The sequence below is a fragment of the Dipodomys merriami genome, unplaced genomic scaffold, assembly GCF_024711535.1.
Source record: "Dipodomys merriami isolate MVZ:Mamm:240054 unplaced genomic scaffold, mDipMer1.0.p SCAF_233, whole genome shotgun sequence".
NCBI lineage: Eukaryota > Metazoa > Chordata > Mammalia > Rodentia > Heteromyidae > Dipodomys > Dipodomys merriami.
The window spans coordinates 944,897-954,847 of record NW_027203749.1 but is presented as its reverse complement, the minus strand read 5'-3'; the positions used below and the strand labels follow the sequence as shown (position 1 = coordinate 954,847).

The 9,951-nt window shown below is 44.2% G+C and overlaps 1 long non-coding RNA gene across 1 annotated transcript; it reads left to right on the top strand.

Annotated features, from left to right (window-relative positions):
- Positions 1 to 7,396: 7,396 nt before the first annotated feature.
- Positions 7,397 to 9,585, top strand: LOC138835265 (uncharacterized). Its single transcript, XR_011374540.1, has 3 exons — positions 7,397 to 7,540; positions 9,304 to 9,432; positions 9,530 to 9,585. It is a non-coding gene; the product is annotated as an uncharacterized lncRNA (long non-coding RNA).
- Positions 9,586 to 9,951: the final 366 nt, after the last annotated feature.

Below are 9,951 nucleotides of genomic sequence, written 5' to 3'. Positions count from 1 at the left end.
ACACACACACACACACACACACACACACACACACACACACACACACACACACACACACACACACAAGACCAGATGTATTTGTTCCACAGCAGCCACGGGCAGGCAACACTTGAATCTTCAGTGTGTGGACACAGGCTTCAGGTTTAACGGGAACTTGGGGGACAGTGAGGAGGAGGTGGAGAAAGGCCTGTAGAGTGATCACAGCCCCAGGCTCAGGTGTGTTTAGGGGTGCTGGGGAGGGGGTGCTCCAGTGGTTCAGGGCCAGGCCTGGCTGGGACAGTGGGACCCATGGGTGCTGATGGCTGTGTCCTCTCCCAGGCTTGCAAGATGGCAGCAGATGACCCTGGAGAGAAAGTCTCAGGCCATGGAGCAGAGACACAGAAATGGAGTCCTCTTCCAGCCCTGCCTGTACACTGGCCCAGGAACAGAGTTAGTTTCTCTTTCACTCTCTCCCTCTCTGGTGCTGTACCAAGGGACAAAAGCTACAAGTCAGGCCAACAGTACACTTCTGTTTTGGACAAGGTCCCAGTGGGCCCCAGATCCTCCTTATCAAGGCCATGTGGAACATTTTCTTTTGTGGGGGACTGGAGAAGCAGCTCCTGGGACAGGAGCTCTGGTTTAGGGGGTGAAAGTGCTTCCAAAGGCCCAGAGAAAGAAAACCAAACCAGCATCCCCAGTGTCTCACACCCCCTTTTCCCAGACCCCCTCCCCTCCACTCCTTTGCATCAGTGTCACCAGGAAGAGGGGACCCGCCCCCCCTTTATGACACATCTGGGTGGAGTCTTCGACTTCACAGGAAGGAGAGAGGAGGGAAAGAGCAGATATGATCACAGCACCATCTCAGCCTCTAACTTAGGCCCTGTATGGTAAAGTCTGCCAGGATGTATGCTAAAGAGGCTATTATATAAGGTGGGGCAGGATCAAATGCTAGAGCACAAAAGTTCAGGATCAGTGTGCAGGTCCCTGAGTTCAAATCCCTGGACCAGCACATGAATAAACACAAAAACTAAAACCAAAAAGCAGAATGGAGGTGCAAATATAATGGCAAAGCTGAGCGCCAGTGGCTCATGCCTGTCATCCCAGCTACTCGGGGGGCTGAAATCTGAGGAATGCAGTTCAAAGCCAGCCTGGGCAGGAAAGTCCGTGACTCTATCTCCAATGAACCACTGGAAGTGTGCTGTGGGTCAAGCGGTAGAGCACTAGCCTTGAGCTGAAGAGCTCAGCGCAATGCCAGGCCCAGAGTTCAAGTCCCACGACTTACAAAGAAAAACAAATAACAATAATGATGGCAAAAAACCAAGTATAAATGGTGCTGATGTCTCACACCTGGAATGCTAACGACTCAGGAGGCTGAGATCTGAGGTTTGAGTTTTGAGGCCAGCCTGTACAGGAAAGTCTGTGAGACTCTTTAACGAACCACTAGAAAAATAGAAGTGGTGCTGTGGTTCAAGAGATAGAGCACCAGCCTTGAGCAAAAGGAGCTCAGGACTGACAAAAAGGAAAAAGAAAGTGTATACTCCAATAACAATATGTGCTATTTCTCTGCTTGTTTCTAGGGCTGAGGTGAGGGGAGCTGGGGAGTGCGCCTATCTGAACGCAGTGGGCATCAGCAGCGGGCGGTTCTACACGGAGCGGAAGTGGATCTGCAGCAAGCCGAGCAGCTACGTGCAGTGTTCAGCGACCTCGGGGTCCTTTCACCATGGGGTCTCCTAACTGGAGCTCACGACTCTCATCCTGCCTGGGCAGATATATATGAATCTTTTCTATTAGAATATCTAAATATTCCTCGAGTTTAAGATATGGAACCAACCCAGATGCCCCTCAGTAGATGAATGGATCAAGAAAATGTGGTATATATACACAATGGAATTCTATGCCTCCATCAGAAAGAATGACATTGCCCCATTTGTTAGGAAATGGAAAGACTTGGAAAAAATTATATTAAGTGAAGTAAGCCAAGCCCAAAGAAACATAGGTCCCATGGTCTCCCTTATTTGCAATATCTAGTATATGTATGAGTCAAGCAGAAAAGGTCAGCTAAGGTGATATTAGGAAAATGAACCCTAAGATATGTATTTAAATGTTTTTTTTTCTTTCATGCATTTGTTTCTAATGCATTTATAAGATTATTTCTTTGTTGCTTTGTATGTCCCTTCCCCACTATATAACCCTGCTTTCACTGTATTTGATGTCGGTAAGATTTGTGGAGGGGAAGTGGAAAAACAAGTCATTTAAATAAGGACACAGGTGGACCTGTTGCAACAATGAGAAGTACAAGTTGTCATGTCGAAAATGAACTTTACAACTTTGGTTGGGGGGGATTGGGTGGGGAGCGGGGGGGATCCTGGGAAGGGATGGGAAGGGTAAACAAAGGAGGAGGCTCAATGCTTGATAAGAAATGTACTCACTATCTTGCTCATGTAATTGTAACCCCTCTGTACAGTATTTTAACAATAAAAAATAAATAATTAAAAAAAGAATATCTAAATATTCTGTATAGATATAGATACATAGAAAAGTGTATGCGTTTAAATGATTTTTTTTCCTTTCATGAGATTATTTCTAACGCATTCATAAGATTATTTCTTTGTTGCTTTGTATGTCCCTCCCCCACAGTATAACCCCTGTTTTCACTGTATTTGATGTTGGTATAATTTGTGGAGGGGAAGGGGAAAAAACAAATCGTTTAAATAGGGATAGAGGTGGACCCATTGCAACAATGCGATGTACAAGTCATTATGTCAAAAGGAAACTTCATAACTTTGGTGCGGGGAGGGGGGGCAGGGGGAGCGGGGAGGATTGGGTTGGGGGGGAAGATGTGAAGGGAAGGGAAAGGGAAACAAAGGAGGAGGCGACAATGTTTGATAAGAAATGTACTCATTATCTTGAGGCCTGTAGAGTGATCATTGCCCCAGGCTCAGGTGTGTTTAGGGGTGCTGGGGAGGGGGTGCTCCAGTGGTTCAGGGCCAGGCCTGGCTGGGAGAGTGGGACCCATGGGTGCTGATGGCTGTGTCCTCTCCCAGGCTTTCAAGATGGTAGCAGATGACCCTGGAGAGAAAGACTCAGGCTATGGAGCAAAGACACAGAAATGGAGTTCTCTTCAAGCCCTGCCTGTACCCTGGCCCAGGAACAGAGTTAGTTTCTCTTTCACTCTCTCCCTCTAAGGTGCTGTGCCAAGGGACAAATGTTACACAAGTCAGGCCAACAGTACATTTCTATTTTGGACAAGGTCACAGTGGGCCCCAGATCCTCCGTATCAAGGCCATATGGAACATTTTCTTTTGTGGGGGACGGGAGAAGCAGCTCCTGGGACAGCAGCTCTGGTTTAGGGGGGTGAAAGTGCTTCCAAAGGCCCAGAGAAAGAAAACCAAACCAGCATCTCCAGTGTCTCACACCTCTTTTTCCCAGACCCCCTCCCCTCCACTCCTTTGCATCAGTGTCACCAGGAAGAGGGGACCCGCCCCCTTTCTGACACATCTGGGTGGAGCCTTAGGTGCCAGAGGAAGGAGAAAGGAGGGAAAGAGCAGATATGATCACAGCAGCCTCTCAGCCTCTAACTTAGGCCTTGTATGCTAATGAAGGGCCAAGTCTGCTAGCATGTGTGCTAATGAGGCCATTATATAAGGCGGGGCAGGGTGGGTGAAGCAGCTTTGGGCAGCTGGGTAGGGACTTGGCCCTCTTAGAGCAGAATTTACACTTGATAAGGAAATTTTGGTTGATATTCCAGGTTACTGCCCCTTCCTGCAGATAAAGTTCGTGAAAATTGGCTATATCTGGGCGTTCACTTTCTTCCTCCCAGAAGCAGAACTAACTGAAGAAAACTGCAGAATGCAGGCCTGAGGGAGGCAGACCTGGTCACCCTTCCCAGCCCATTTCTCAGTCCAGCCCCGCGTCCAGCCCAGTGGATCTATCTGTAGCCACAGCTGGCTGACAGGGGACAAGAAAGAAAATGTGTGCATCTAAAACAGTGACTACAAATAAAACGAAACAAAACACCAAACCAGGTGCTGGTGATCAAGCCTGTCATCCCAGCTACTTCAGGAGGCTGAGATCTGAGGATCAGGGCAGGAAAGTCTGTGAGACTTAAGCACCAAAGAAGAGGCAAGGGGAGCTGTGGCTCAAATGGTAGAGTGCCCAGCCTTCAGCAAAAACTACGCAGACACACACACCCACAAGCCCAGGCCTTAAATTCCTAGGCCTTCAATTCAGGAGCAGCACAGAGATAAAAGACAAAGCATAGCAAAAGTCCACTCAAATGTCAAAAGTAAAATGGAATTATAACTAACACATTCTTGGGCTGGGAACATGGCTTATTTGTAGAGTGTTTGCCTTGCATGCATGAAGCCCTGGGTTCGATTCCTCAATACCATACATACACAAAAAAGCCGGAAGTGGTGCTGTGGCTCAAGTGGTAGAATGCTAGCCTTGAGATAAAGAAGCTCAGGGACAGCACCCAGGCCCTGAGTTCAAGCTCCAGGACTGGCACACAACAATAACAACAGAAATGAAACATTCTTGCTTTTGATCACAAGATCAGCAATAGGCATTGTTCTTTATGGGGTTCTGTTCTTTTTAAGTAATTATGATCTTATCAAATGTTTATATTTGAACTTAACAGCCATGTGTGTGCTTTACAAGCATCAGCATGAATGGGATATTACCATAATTAGAAACTTCTAGAAATGCCAGATTAAAGACTCAAACTCATTCTGAACATTTGTCTCCTCAAAGTGAGCAAAAATGTTACAATTTTTTTGCTTTTTGCTTGTGTGTGTCTGTGTGTGCGTGTGCCTACACACGTGCTTAGTCCTAGGGTTGGAACTCAGGGCTTCATGGCTGTTTCTGAGCTTTTATTACATTTTGCTCAAAGCTGGTGCTGTTGTAATATAAATCATCCCAGAAGCCACATGTTAAAATATCCAATTTTGGAGTCTTTATTATACAGTTAACCTGTTGCAGGCCGCCAGTTGTTACAAAGGTCTGCAGCATGCAAATACACATAGCACAGCTAGGAAACATGCTAAAGAGGAAAGAAAGAACAAGAGCAATACCAACAAGCCAATTCAGCTCCAATGGAGAGCTGAATGGAGAGCTGAATTGGGACGCCATGATGACTGTAGACGAACCAGGAGACAGGACACAGGACAGGACCACAGAGACACACGTGGCATGGAGCCTCAAGGCTCGGCTGGTCTGGGCATAAGTAGGTCTGCGCAGGGGCAGATCTTCAGTAAATTCCCAGTCCCAGGCACTGCACTGACGGATTTAAGTGCCTGCCCCTGCCTCCAGGAGTCTGGGCAGGCCCATTACCTGGGAGGAAGGTGATGAGGGAGGGGGTGCTCCTTTCCCCAGCATGAAGACAAGATGCCAGACCTATAATCCACCACATAGCCAATATGGCACCTGACCTTCTTACTTCAGTGCCTTTTTCTTTGTTAATTGGTAGTTAACTTGAGTTTAGTCTCTTGGACTGTGTTCCTGCTCTTCAAATGAATCTTGTGTATGGCTAAGGTTTATTATTCAATGTCTGTCCTGGGAAGGTAGAGCAGACCCCTCCCTCCTCTTGGTTAGTCTCAGCCCAGTAGCTGTGGTCACAGGTGAAACTGGCTCCCGGGGAGGCCATCACCTCCCTCCCTCCCTGAGCTCACTTGGGTATTGGGTGTGGCCACACCTGCCCCTGCCCTTGGTGCTGGCCCTGGTGTGGTTCCATCTTTTTTAATTCTGCTGTGCTTGAAAATAAACCTTTCTCTTCGCTGAGTATCACATGCTCCTCTCTTTTTTCTCAGCTGCCAATTTAATTTACTTAACAATTATTATTATTATTATTATTATTATTATTATTATTATTATTATTATTATTATTATATACCAGCAACCATACTGGCTGCGTTATTTCACTGTAGCAGGCTTTGAAGTCTGGACTTTACACTCTTTTAGACAGTTGAGCTACACCTCCAGTGCAGCCCAGACTTTCATTAAGTTTGCATTTTGTTTAAAATATGTTATCAATATATACTTATATATATGTATACATTTATATTACGTAAAATATATTTGTTATTGTTGGGCTGGGAAGGTGGCTCAGTGGTAGAGAGCTTGCCTTGCATGCCTGAGGCCCTGGGTTCGATTCCTCAGCACCACATAAGCAAAAAGAAAAAAGCCAGAAGTGGCAGTATGACTCAAGTGGTAGAGCGGTAGCCTTGAGCTGAAGAGCTGAGGGACAGCACCCAGGCCCAGAGTTTAGGCCCCATGACTGGACCCCCCCCAAAAAAATATATATATTTGTTATTGTGGCCAAAGGAGCTCAGGAACTTGCGCAACTAGAAGCAGCAGTGGTTATCTGGAAGTGTCTTGCACTTCCGTGGACTTAGCTCGGGTGTGTGTTGGGCGGGATCACAGCTGCTATTTATGTGGGGTTTACTCCGTTTCTATGGCATAGATGGGCTTCTAGATATTGACTATGCCGTGTGAGACTCTCTTCAGGTGTGTGAGTACTGAGTCTGCGTGCTACACTGCCTGGTTTGAGCAGTTTCCTCTCTGCTGTGGGCCGGTTTGCAGAGCTGTCCTGCGTCTGGTCCTAGAATAACCTGTGGATCTGAGCATTCTCCAGCTCACAGCTGTGTGCCTGTTACTAGTAGTTAGAATCTGCTTTTTCAGTTTTGTTCTTTTCTTTGTTAGGCAACTGTATTATTTGTGTCAAACTCCTATCAATTCATGTTTAGGAATTTATTTCTGTGGGCTCTCTTTTGGTGTGTGTTTTGTCTTTTTTTTTGCTTTTATTTTTAATTTATTATTATTATTATTATTATTATTATTATTATTATTATTATTATTATTATTATTATTATTATTGAAGTGTGCTATCTTTGAGCTTTTCCACTCGAGGCCGGCACTGTACCATGTAAGCCACCTCTCCTCCACATAACTTTTCGGCGGTTAAGGAGTTTTTGGTGGTTAAGGAGTTGAGCAATTTCACAAACTTTCCTGTCCAAATCCTTTTGATCCCAGATGTTCAAGATAAGATCTCAGCCTCTGCGCCTATCAGCTGCATGTCCGGCTTCATTATAATTTTTTGAAAAAATATATCTCAGCTTAGGTGCCCATCTTATTTATTATTATTATTATTTCAACAGCTGGGAATTCTCCATGCCAACAAACCCTCCCTCCTCCCCCCTCCCCATTGTTCTATTCTGAATGTGTGGTTTAAATGGGTGGAAATTTAGAGGCAATGGGTATTGTAAAATTCATTCTGAAACTATGGATCATGTAATTTCTAATGAATTGTTCATATCCTAATTCCTCTCCTCGGTTAGTTTTGTTGTTGTTTTTTTCTCTCTCTCTGAGGTCTAGGAACCAGGAAAGGGTTAATCCAGCTCTCATTTGATCATAGCCAGCTCCAAGGTTACATCCACGAATCCCAGCTCCAGTCATTCTTCCTAAAAAGAGCGAGGAGGAAAAAAAATGACATCTATGGAAACTTCAGTGGGAATGTTACAGAGAGATTTCTCTTTCACAGAGGACCCAGAAATCAGGAAAGCAGGTAAGCAGGTAACCCCATTTATGAGTCCCAAGGCAGAAAATTCCAGGTCAGGCTCCTTAGGATTGCAATCTGCCGTAAAGGCAGCTCAGTCTGGGATGGAGGGAGGGAAGGTTGGATCTGGGATGTGTCACTTGAATTGGGGTAACATTTTTGTGGCTAGAAATGAATGGGAAGTGGGCTAGACGGGGAGCAGAGGTGTGTTTCTGTTACATGATTCCTCCTCTTTCTTTATTCTTCCTCATCCTCCTCTTCCCTCTTCTTCCTCTTTTTCTCTTTCCCAATTAGTTGGTGCCTAACTTCATTTACACTGGGGCAGGATTGCAAACTAGTCATCAAAATCTTGCAATGTATACTGCAACCCTTGCAAAATTTGTCCTGAAGCAGGGCCTTGGTGGCTCATGCCTGTCATCCTAGCTACTCAGGAGGCTGAGATCTGAGGATCATTGTTTGAAGCCAGCTCAGGTGGGGAAGTCGTGAGACTCATCTCCAGTAAATCACCAACTAGCTGGGCTCAAGGCCTGGCTGTAGAGGTCAAGCAGCAAACCTGAGCAAAAAAGACTGTGGCTCAAGGCACTAGTGTACACACACACACACACACACACACACATACACACACACACACACACACAGAACTAAGTTAGCAGGAAATTGTGGATGACACAGTTAAATTATCACCTGTTGATCTCTTGAAGGAAGTCTCAATAGTAAATTTAGTTCTTTTGGTAAGATTCTTGAAAATAAAAAACAAGGTGTCCGGCTTTTTTTTCTTCCTCATACTCTATTGCTTGCTTTAAACTGAGAGCCAGAAATCCAGCAAACACAGGGAGGGACTAGAGTAGTACAAAAGAAATTGCAGGAAGCATCTGTGTGCAGGCAGAGGTGCCCATGACTTTCGGGTAAATGTGGAAGGTAACTAGTGAGGAGGGTAAACAGGCATACCTGCTGAGAAATGTCCTTAAACTGTTGGGCCATTGGTGTTTCCAGAAAGAATGCATGCAAGTTCCATTCCAGCTGGAGTCCCTGTGTGTTTGGTTTAATGTGACAATAAAATACTTACATAAAGATTGTTCACTGTGTTTATATACATATATATCATACATAGAATTCATATTTTATATTGTAAAATATATATCATATTGTTATATTTATATTGTTTTTAATTTTATAAGTTTTTGTATCTTATTACATATATTTATATTTCATGTTAAATATACTTCATATCATATAGTATAATATATGATATGTAGTAGATAGTACTCTTTTATATTATATCTTATATAAAATAATATGTAGATTATCTGACTATATTATACTTTACATAATATATCTTTTATTGTAATGTTTATAAGATAAAACACAATATGCATATATAATTATAATATGTAACATAATGACCATAGTATGTAGTATAAGAGTATATATAGTGGAATATTATGTAGTGTAATACAGTATACAGTTATATCATGTTATACACACTATATATTAATGAGAGCATAAACTAGATAGTATGTCATGTATTATGACAAATTTATAGCAGCTATCATATACCATATGATCACGCTGGGGCTTGAACTCAGGGGCTGGGCGCTGTCTCTTAGCATTGTCTCTCAAGGCTGGTGCTCTACCACTTGAGCCACAGCGCCACTTCTGGCCTTTGCTGTGTATGTGCTACTGAGGAATCAAATCCAGGGCTTCATGAAGTGGGGACTGTCTCCCTTCTATGTCTTTCATTAGATTCAAATCTCCTATTTCTATGTTTCCAGTGAAAGATCTCCCAGGAAAATGCCTAGGAATTTTGTCACCCATCACACCCAGAAAATATTACTGCTCTGTGCTCATTAATGCTGTTCTGCTTGCAACTGTACTTGGACTTGTTGCTGTGCTTATGGCAGGTGAGTCGCTTCCAATGCAGAATGTGCGGGTAGGCCTGGGGTCTGGGCAGGGGAAAGGAATGGTTGATGAGCAGCTAATCCATTGTCTATGTGTTAGTGAACAAAACAGAAAACCGTATTCCGGAGACAAGGCTGTTTTCCTCGTGCCCAAGAGACTGGATTGCACTTGGGAATAAGTGTTATTATTTTTCTGATGATGTAAGGAACTGGACGTCCAGTCAGGAATTCTGTGCATCCTTTGGTGCCAATCTGGTCAAGTTTGACAGCAAGGAGGAGTTGGTAAGAAATGCTCTGGGGCTCCTCTTTTCTGTGACATGCTAAAAGACACCCTGAAATTGGACAGGTTGTGTAAAATGGAAGCTAAAACAGAATGAAGGGTGTGTGCCAGTGGCTCACATCTATAATCCCAGCTCCTCAGGAGGTTGAGATATGAGGATGGTGACTTCCAAGCCAACTTGTGCAAGAACCTCAGTGAGACTCTTGTCTATAGTTAAGCAGCCAAAAAGAGCTGGAATGAGA